This window comes from Chiloscyllium punctatum, chromosome 48 (genome assembly GCF_047496795.1).
Source record: "Chiloscyllium punctatum isolate Juve2018m chromosome 48, sChiPun1.3, whole genome shotgun sequence".
In the NCBI taxonomy this organism is placed as follows: Eukaryota; Metazoa; Chordata; class Chondrichthyes; order Orectolobiformes; family Hemiscylliidae; genus Chiloscyllium; species Chiloscyllium punctatum.
This window is the reverse complement of record NC_092786.1, coordinates 32,068,519-32,079,711: the sequence shown is the minus strand read 5'-3', so window position 1 is coordinate 32,079,711 and position 11,193 is coordinate 32,068,519.

Sequence of the window (11,193 nt, the reverse complement as noted above, 5' to 3'; positions counted from 1 at the left end):
GGATAAAATTAAGTGTGAATTCGCGAACTCAGTTTGGAAACTCTAGAGTTAGACCAGACATCCTAAGTTAATTTAGTTCCATTTGCCAGCACTTGACCCATAACACTCTCAACCCTATCTATTCATGTATCTATCCAGATGCCTTTTAAATGTTGTACCAGCCTCCACCACTTCCTCTGGCATCTCATGCCATACTTGTACCACCCTCTGTGTGAAAAAAAATCATGTACCTGACACCCAATGTATGACAAAGACATTTGCAAATAAAAGTTGGCAATTTTGCTGAAAAGCATGTCAGAACTCCATATTTGATTAATTATATCATCTAGGCAACCAAATAGTAAATATCACATAACACAACCAAACAGACATGATCCTGGCCCTGAAGCAGATTGATAAGTCAATTGACTTCAAAGGAAGCATTTGATAACATGTTTTTTTTTTCAGTTTTGCTTAAGACTCAGCTGTGAGATTCCTTCGCAGATTTGCTTTAAACGTAATATTACCGCAGTCACAACCCCAGCACACGCAGACATAATTGCCAGTGACAAGGGGGCTGCAAACCGGCAGAGGCTTGATAAGCATTACATACAGATGACAGAAATCAGAGATGTATTACTGGTGCTGTGACATATTGCATTACCATTGTGAATAAAATAAGAGATATACTAAATGCTTAGGCAGTTCAAAGCTGAACTATTTCTTGACTCTCTTGTGGGGCCATTATCTCCATTTACTGCCACTGATAGCCTGGTCGCAACTGTCAGCCAGGGATCCAGTTGCATTTCAATTGAATAGGAACTGTTCGAGCTCATGGTGAATCATGGAGTCCTTTAACACTTGAAAAGCAATTTATGTTAATTATTTTTACACTGGTTTTTCCCTGCTCCTTCTTAAAGAACCATGTGACATGTAATCTGAACCTCCTGATATGGCCATAGGTTCTGATAGCAATGACATTAAATGGTTTATCCCTGTTAGAATATAAATTACTTTCACTATGACAGACCTTTGGGAATGATGTACTGTCAATGTGGTTTCATCATAACATCAGTTAATGTCATCAACAAACCAAGGGACAAGATTGCAGTTTAACATGGAATTCTCAAACCAGTTACATCACAAATATTGGAATGAGCTTTCAAGCTTATTTTATCACTCTGCCAAGGAACAAAGGATTTAAGTCTAGCATATCAAATAACTATTTTATTCTTTGAAAAGTAAGATATTTCGACAAAGGTATGGCTTAAAGGTCAACTGCCAGTGTTACAATTTATTGCATATTTATGAGGCTTATATCTGTAAGTAATAATGGGTCATTCTCAGTAGTAATGCTATTTAATACTACTTATTGCTCATTTTCAGTGCTTGTGACATTATGCTTAAGGAATCTTTCCACATTCAAATGACTAAAATAACATGTCTGTCAGACTATTGCAAGTCTTGTATAAGAGAATAATTCCTCCCTCGAGTTTGCCAGCTGATTACCATTTAATGGAAGTGATAGCATTTCTGGAAAGCCAAGCTACCTCTGTGATATGATCATTAGGTGTGGTTAACTACTTGAAACTTTTAGCTCCAGTTACCAGAAAATGTTTGATGACTGCTGGAGACCAAGAATATAAACGATTAGGAGGAAATGCCAATCACTAAGAAGTCCTTGCTCACACTGGTCTAAGTTGACACTGTGTATATTAATAACAGCCATTCCCTACTGGATTACCTCTTTGATTTATTCCTCTACAATTAATTGAATATGGTTTCATTGAGAGTTCACATATAGTGGAGGTTCAAAACTGTTTAATTCTATGAAAGAAAATAGTACAATTCAGCTCTTTTTCTTCTGGTATGTTTTATACATTTCATCTCAGAGGTACAATCGAGTTATGGTGAGGAATGTTTTCAAAAGAACATAAGACCAGAAGACAAAGGAGCAAAAGTAGCCCATTTATTCCACCCAGTCTGATCCACCATTCAATGAGACCTTCGCTGATCTGATTATCCTCAATTCCTCTCTCCTGCTTTGACCCTATCAACCTTGATTCTTTAATGATTAGAAATCTGTCCATCTCAGCCTTGAATATACTTAATAACCCAACATCTGCAGACTTTTGCGATAAATAACTCCATAGATTCACCACCCTCTGAGAGATTAAATATCTTCCACATCCTCATGGGCAGGTGACTGAGGTGTCCATGGGGGACAACTTTGGGGCCAGTGATCACAATTCTATTAATTTTAAAAATAGGGATGGAAAAGGATAGACCGGATGGAAAAGTTAAAGTTTGAAATTGGAGGAAGTCGAACTTTGACAGTATTGGGGAAATACTTTCAAAAGTTGATTGGGGATGCATGTTCACAGGTAAAGAGATGGCTGGAAAAAGAGAAACCTTCAAAAGTGATGTAACAAGAATCCAGAGACAGTATGTTCCTGTTAAGATGAAGGGTCAAGAGTGTGATGCTGGAAAAGCACAGCAGGTCAGGCAGCATCTATGGAGTAAGAGAATCAATGTTTCAGGCATAAGCCCTTCATCAGGCAGGTGAAGGGCAAACTGTAGGTGTTGAGGAAATTCAGGATGACAAGAGAAATTGAGGTTTTGGCAGAAAAAAAAGGAAGCATATGTCAAGAAAAGACAGCAAGGGTCGAGTGAATTCCTAGAAGAGTATAAAGGCAGTGGGAGCATACTTGAGAAGGAAATAGGGAGGATAGAAAGGGGACATGTGATAGCTTTGGCAAATAGGGTTAAGGAGAATCCAAAGAGATTTTACAAATACATGAAGGACAAACAAGTAACCAGGGAGAGAACAGCGCCACTTAAAGTTCAACAAGGCCTCCTCTGTGTGGAACTGCAAGAGATGGGGGAGATACTATAGGGGTATTTTGCATCAGTGTTTACTGTGGATATCGAAGCTGGAGAACTCGGGGAAATAAATAATGACATCTTGAAAAATGTCCACACAACAGAGAACTAGGCATTGGATGTCTTAAAACACATAATAAATCCCCAAGACTTGATCAGGTATACCTTCAAACTCTGTGGGAAGCTCTTGCTAAGATTTTTGGATCATTGATAGCCACAGGTGAGGTGCCACAAGACTGTAGGTTGGCTAATGTGGCGCCACTATTTGAGAAAGGTAGTAAGGAAAAGCCAGGGAACTATAGACTAGTGTGGGCAAGTTGTTGGAAGGAATCCTGAAGGACAGGATTTACATGTATTTGGAAAGGACAGCAGTTCAGGCAGCATCCGAGGAGCAGCAAAATCAACGTTTCAGGCAAAAGCCCATTCCTGATGAAGGGCTTTTGCCCGAAACGTTGATTTTGCTGCTCCTCGGATGCTGCCTGAACTGCTGTGCTCTTCCAGCACCACTAATCCAGAATCTGGTTTCCAGCATCTACAGTCATTGTTTTTACCTATGTATTTGGAAAGGCAAGGATTAACTAGGGATAGTCAACATTGCTTTGTGTGTGGGAAATCATGTCTCACTAACTTGATTGAGGTTTTTGAAGAAATAACGAAAAAGATTGCTGAAGGCAGAGATCTATATGGACTCCAGACCTTGGCTATTCAACAAGGTTAGATCACATGGAATACAAGGAGAATTGGCCATTTGGATACAGAAGTGGCTCGAAGGAAGGGAAAGAGGGTAGTGATGGAAGGTTGTTTTTTTAGACTGGAGGCCTGTAACCAGTGGTGTGCCACAAGGATCAGTGCTGGGTGTACTGCGTTTTGTCATTTGCATAAATGATTTGGATGTGAACATAGGAAGTATAGTTAATAAGTTTGCAGATGACACCAAAATTGGCGGCATAGTGGACAGCAAGGAAGGTTGCCTCAGAGTACAATGGGAGCTTAATGAGATGGGTCAATGGACCGAGGAATGGCAGATGGAGAAGTTAATTTAGATAAATTTGAGGTTCTGCATTTTTGAAAGGCAAATCAGGGCAGGACGTTTACACTTAATTGTAAGGTCCTGGGAGTGTTGCTAAACAGAAAGACCTTGGAGTGCAGGTTCATAGTTCCTTGAAAGCGGAGTTGCATATATACAGGATAGTGAAGAAGGTATTTAGGTATGCTTGCCTTTATTGATCAGTGCATTGAGTAAAGGAGTTGGGTGGTCATGTTGCAGCTGCACAGAGCATTACTTTGGCCACATTTGGAGTATTGTGTGCAATTCTAGTTTCCCTGCTCTAGGAAGGGTGTTGCCAAACTTGAAAGGGTTCAGAAAACATTTACAAGGTTGAGGGTTTGAGCATTAGGGAGACGTTGAATTGTGTTACAACACTGGGTAATCCCCTCTGCTAATTTAACCCCAACACACAGAGAAGCTCACCTCGTGCCGTAATCTGAGAGGCAAAGAACTATCCCACAGGTCACTATTTAAAGTAAAATTGAACAAGTTTATTCTTGAAGTCCAAACAAAACATAAAACAACCATTTACTACTCCTTTCTCTTAAACCTTTCTTTTACCTCCCACTCTACAATACTGGCCCAACAAAAAAAAAACCCTGATTAAGGTTTACAAAACCAAAAAAATCATGTTGCAAAACTAGTCAGCTTTGTCAATTCACCATTGTATATTTTCCTTTGTAGATTTTTCTAAGTCAGCTTTTCTTTGGTCTTCTGCTGCACAATGTTTCTTATGGACAGGTACCTTTCAGAGAGCTAATCGGTTAGCAGTCTATCCTTGTTGGTGTTTGTAGCAGTTCACCCCCAACTGTTCAAAATGTCCGGTTTTAAATCCCAAAACATTGGATCATTCCATTGATTTGATGTCATCAAAACATTAAATTCAAATTCAATTGTGTTTTGGTCTCTGGGGCATAGTTTAAACTAATTGGCTGAATTTGAATTTGTTTGTGTTTCATGGCACTGCAACTCGAGCATTTGTTTCAAACAAATGTTACATTTTTAAGTTGTTCAGCACACTTTGTACTTTATGTCAGTCCTTGCTAACTTCCTCTCTCTCTTAAAGGTACAGTATACACCTACTCCTTCATAACAATAGTCTGGGGCTATTTTACCTAGAGTGTCAGAGGCTGAGGAGATTTACTAAATCATGACGGCGTATTTAGGGTGAATAGTCAAGTTCTTTTCCCTGTGGTGGGGGAGTTCAGAACCAACGGTTTAAGGTGGGAGAGGAAAGATTTACAAGGGACCTCAGGGGCAACTTTTTCACACAGAGGATGGTGTGTGTATATGGAATGAGCTGCCAGAGGAAGTGTGGAGGTCAGTGCAATTACAACATTTAAAGGCATCTGCATGTGTTTATGAATAAGAAGGGTTTAGAGGGACATGGGCCAAGTGCAAACAATGGACTAGATTAATTTCGGATATCTGGTTGGCATGGACGTGTTGGACCGAAGGGTCTGTTTCCATGTTGTACAGCTCTATGACTCTACCTCTGTTTTAAATGTGTAGCTCCTTATTCTGAGATTATGCTCACTGGTCTAAGACTCTCCCACAAGGGGAAACAACCTTTCCACATCTGTCCTGTCAAACTCTCTCAGAATCTTTCAGTAAGGTCTCCTTGTATTTTTCCAAACTAAATGAGTACAGTCTCAATCTTCTGACCTTCTCATAAGACAGTGCCTCCAGAACCAAGATCAATCTAGAATTTTCTCTCCAGTGCCTCCAATACCAGGTATACCTTTCTTTAGAAAAGGAGACCAAACCCTTGACCAGTATTCCAACTGTGTTCTGAGTAATACCTTGGAAAGTTTTAGCAAGATTTGCCTCATTTGATAGTCCATCTCCTTTGAAATAAAGGTCAGCATCTCATCTGCTTTCCCCATTACCAATTGAACTTGGATGCTAATCTGTACGCACTAGGACCCAAAGCCTTCTGTGCCACAGTTGTCTGCAGTCTCACCCCATTTAAATAATAGTTAGCTCTTCTATTTTTGTTCTGCCAACATGCACAACCTTATATTCCATCAACCAAAACCCACAAATGCTTACCAAAAGAGTAATAATTCATGAAAATTGATAACAAAAGACTTAATGGTAGGATAATCTATACCATGACACCATTTCTTAATGGCTTTTAGAGATGGGTTATTTATGCTGTCCCAGTCAGCAATGACCACATCCCATGAATAAATATAAAGACAAGCACAGCAATTATAGAAGTCATCATTTAGTAATGCAGAGCTTAAATATTGCTGAAAAAGACACATTTTGTCAAATCAGGATTGTTCACTCATCAGGATGTTTGCAAGATTACCAGTGTAAAGAGAAACAACACTTTATACTGTACAAGCAGAAAGTGTCGATCACTTAACAAGTGGACACTAATTGGTCAAGGCTTCGGCGGGGAAAGTGCAACAGTTTGATGATAACTGACAGTTAACTGCCATTATTTAAGTTAAAACAAGGTAAGTTGACAATGACTCTAACACCATCACAGAAAACTATATAAAAGATAACGATAGTATCTCTGAGAAAAGAGGACTAAAATGAAGGTGCTTCTTCTTATGTGCGAACACAGAATGATTGATCACTGCTTCCAAATAAGGGGTTTCCCGTGAGGAAATGTTCTTCTCACAGAAAACCATGATTCTTTGGAGCTGCCTTCCTCAAAATGTGGCAGAAACAGTGTTGCTGAATATTTTTAAGGCAAAGGCAATGGAATATTGATAAACAAGAAATGTGAAGTAATAAAATTTGTGCAACTGAGTGGCATATATCTGCACCTAATTCACATATTTATATCTGCATTAGATATGTAAAATGAAAAGGCAGTCATTATAGCTGTATTGAAAAAACAAAGCATTGGTCAAAAGTAGGTGATAAGAGTAGAATAGTGGTCAGCTCTGACTGAAAGCAAAAACATGAAAACAAAGTACAGATGCTGGAGGACAAATGTATCAACTTGGAGGATAGAGTGCATGACCTGAAGTTGTTCAATTCAGTAGTGAGTCCTAATGTCTCTGAAGAGTCCAGTTCGAAAATTGAGTGATTTTCCTTTAGCTTGTGTTGGTCTCCACAGCAACAACTCAGCAAGCCTGGGACAGAACTATGAGCACAACAGCAAGATGGTGTATTCAAATGGTAAGAGACTGGAATAATGGGGACATATTTGCAAACGTAGCGGAGGTGTTCTGCAACAGAGCGGATATGACCGCATTTCTCAAAATATTTCTAAAGATCTCTGCTTCAATATATAAAATGTTTGTACATATGTAGCAAACTCCAGAGAATTTTGAAATCACATTGAATAATATAAAGCCAACAACTACAGCTTGTGTCAATTTTGATTCAGGGTGCTTGACAAAAGGAAGATAAGAAACCAAGGTAAGAGGTCCAGTTAATAGAGTGTAGTGGTCGGAATGAGTCATTGAATATAAGATCCCTGCTCGGGGCTGTTAACCTGCACCAACCAGGGAATCCTGGTTGATAGATAAAAACAGGCATCTCTTTTCATGCAAGCATTCTCCTTCTCAGGCTTACCTTGTTACCGGTTCGCTGGTCACCTGGGTATTTTCCTGTGGGTGGAAATATTGATTTTTTTTCCACAGTAGTGTCTTTACTGAGTCACAGCACCCAAAAAGAAAATAATGAAGAGAAAAAAAACAGGCATCTCAGAGATTCCACTCACTCTGGGCACTGACTCTAAGCTGGTTGGTCAGAATCCATGTACTGTACATGCGTGAATAAAGGGTGATTCGGTGATGGGATACCAGCCTCTGTGGAGTCATTTAAGAGAGGAATCCAAATATTTAGTTGCAAAGTAAAACTTTCAGCAGTGATTCAAAGATGGAGCAAAAAGCAAAGATGTAGAAGGTCATAAGGAAGGATTGTGATGAGTGACACAAATAATACTAAAATTTCAGCCACAGTCTTGAGTTAAAGAAAGACAAGAAGTACACAAAAGCTTTAATTTTATTCATTCATGGGATACAGGCACTAGCTAGGCCAGCACTTATGGCCTTCCAAAGGGCAATTAGGAATCAATCACATTGCTGTGGGTCTGGAGTCACACGGAGGACAGATCAGGTAAAGATCCCACTAATATCCTTCCGTAAAGGATATTAGTGGGATTCTCAGCCAACAGTCACCAAAGGATTCATGGTCATCGTTAGTCTCTTAATTCCAGATTTTTATTGAATTCCATTTCCACCATCTGCCGTGGCGGGATTTGAACCCAGATCCTAGAATGTTAGCTGGGTCTCTGGATTAACAATCCAGAAATAATACAATTAGGCTGTCACCTTACCTTGTGAAAAAAAGATATAAGATTGAAAGGTACAGGAGTCAATGTCAAGCTGGATGAGATTATAAAGATTGCTGAAGTGTGGAAGGTTTTGAACCTGAGGGGAAATGTTTTAAATTCAATTCACAGTGGAAATTTGACTATATACATTAATGAGCATGGAGTGAATGAGAGAATGAAAGTTGCTGCATGAAGTTGAGTTTCGAATGCATTGGGCTTTATGGAGGCAGGTAATATTGCGAAGGTGGATGTATACATTCTTGGTGGCCAACAGGTATGCGGTTTGAAGTTCAATTCAGAATTGTAAAGATGGCAACATGTCTTACAGTCTGATATGACCTGAGTGACTAGTTGGGAGGAAGGATGAGCTTGGTTGTCATAATCTGGTTGGGGAGTTAGCTGCCACCTATTCTCCTTCCCCTATTGTTTTAAAAGGAACAAGTTGGACAACATTATTGCAGGCATCTCTTAAGGGACATTGTAACAAAAATCAAAATTCTGAACAAAACTTTGGTTCACATTAAACAAGTCTTTTGGGTAAACCCAAACCCCATGGTAATCACCCATCAAAGAACACATGCAGTCTGGTGGAATTCTGACACCCAGATCCAGATGTAGAATGTTCACTGCAACAACCACCTCCATGGCCTACTGCCTGGACCTGATAACGACAACCTTGGCTAGGCCTTAAAGCAGGCTCATGAGGAAATCCTCCAATCTGCCCACTGTTCTCCTTTCCACATTCCCAAAGATCAGGAATGTGGGATTAATTACAACCCAAGATTTAATGTTCAACCCTTTAAAAAATAAAATAGGGGCTGAACCATAAAACCAAGTGGTATAAAGACTCCTCAGGGTCCTCTTTCATCAATGGTGAGTGTATGGGACAATCTTTAATTGTCAGGGGCAGAGGCTAGACAGTTGATGAATCTAAAAAGAAGAGGCATTCTTTTACATAATAAGATAGTTTATTGCAATTGGTACAATTCACAATTTTATTGTCATCTTATTTTCACTGAAGAAGAAACAACAAATATGCCAAAACATGAAGTCCAAGCAATTAGAGGGAATGACAAGTTGAAGGAAATTAGCATCAGTAAGAACATTTACTGAAGAAATTAATAAGATCGGAAGTTGATAAATGCTCAGGACTCAATGGTCTACATCCAAGAGTAGTTGAAGAAGGAGACTATAGAGATGGTCAATGCATTGGTGATTACCTTCCAAAATTCTGTAGATTATCTGTAGATTATCAAATGATTCCTGTGGATTAGACAGCAGCAAATATTACCCCATGATTAAAGGAGGGAGTGAGAAAAGACACAGGGAACTACAGATCTTAAGCAATAGGGAAAATGCTAGAATCTCTTCTAAAGAAAGGGATGAATAAATGCTCTGATTGGGCATAGTCAGTATTCATTGTGAATGTGCAATCATGTTAAGGAACCTGTTAAAGCTTTTTGAAAATATCACGTTCAGATTGGTAAAGGAGAGCCAATGGGTATAGTATGCCTAGAATTTCAGAAGATTTTGATAAAGTCCTCCACAGGACATTAGTTAGCAAAATTAAATCACATAGATCAGAAGTAATATACTTGCATGGATTAATGATTGGCTCACAGACAGAAACAGAGAGTAGGAATGAATGGGTCATTCTCACATTGGTAGGCTATGAGTACTGGGTGCAACAAGGACGAGGATGTGGGCTTAGCTGTTCATGTTATATAGCAATGAATTGGTCAAGGTAACCAATTGTAATATTTCCAAATTTGTATATATTCAAAAAAGTTATGTGGGATTTTGTATTATGAGGAAGATGTAAAGCTTGTACAGAAAGATTTTGACAGGCATAGTGAATGGGCCAGAACATGTCAGATGGAATATAACAATGTGAGGTTACCCATTTTGGTAAGAAGAACAGATGTGCAGAGAAATTCTTAAGTGGTGAAAGGTTGGACAGTACAAATACGTAAAGATATTTGGGAGTTCCTGTCAAAATGTCAAAATTAGGCAGATGCAGAAAGTTAAAAAGGAAGGCTAATGTGAATACAAGCCTTTATCGTAAGAGAATTTCAGTATGGGAGTAGTGAAGTCTGCTTCAAATGTATAGGAGCTTGGCAAGTTTTGAGAAGATTTGTAGCTCAGGTTGAGGTTCTGAATGTAGGTTTACTTGCTGAGCTGGAAGGTTCTGTATCAGACATTTTGTCACCATACTAGGTAACTGAGTGAGCCTCTGGATGAAGCACTGTTTTCTATTTAAGTGTTTGGATTTCCTTGAGTTTGTGATGTCATTTCCTGTTCTTTTTCTCATGGGTGGTAAATGGGATCTAAGTCAATGTGTTGGTCGATAGAGTTGTGGTTAGAACGCCATGATTCTAGGAATTCTCCTGTGTGTCTCTGTTTGGCTTGTCCTAAGATGGATGTGTTGTCCCAGTCGGAGTGGTGTCCTTCCTCATCCTTATGTAAGGATACTAGTGAGAGTGGGTCAGGTTGTTTTGTGGCATGAATCCTGGTGGCTAGTTTTCTGCCTGTTTGTCCAATGTAAATGACATTAGTTTTTCCTGTTGTCTGTATAAGGTCTTTCAAGTTCATTAGCTGCTGTTTTAGTGTTTTGGTGGGTTTGTGGGCTACCACGATGCTTAGAGGTCTGAGTAGTCTAGCAGTCATTTCTGCCATGTCTTTGATGTAGGGGAGAGTGGCTTGGGTTTCTGGATGCATTTTATCTGCTTGTTTGGGTTTGTTGCTGAGAAATTGGCAGACTGTGTTAATTGGGTACCTGTTCTTTTTGAATACACTGTCTGGGTGATTTTCCTCTGCTCTTCGTAGTTCCCATATTGCCTCTTCGTACATCCAACACTACATTGGACAAACAGGCAGAAAACTAGCCACCATAATACATGAGCATCAACTAGTCAAAAATACATGACCTGCTCTCATTAGTATCCTTACATACAGATGAAGAAGGAGGTCACTTCAG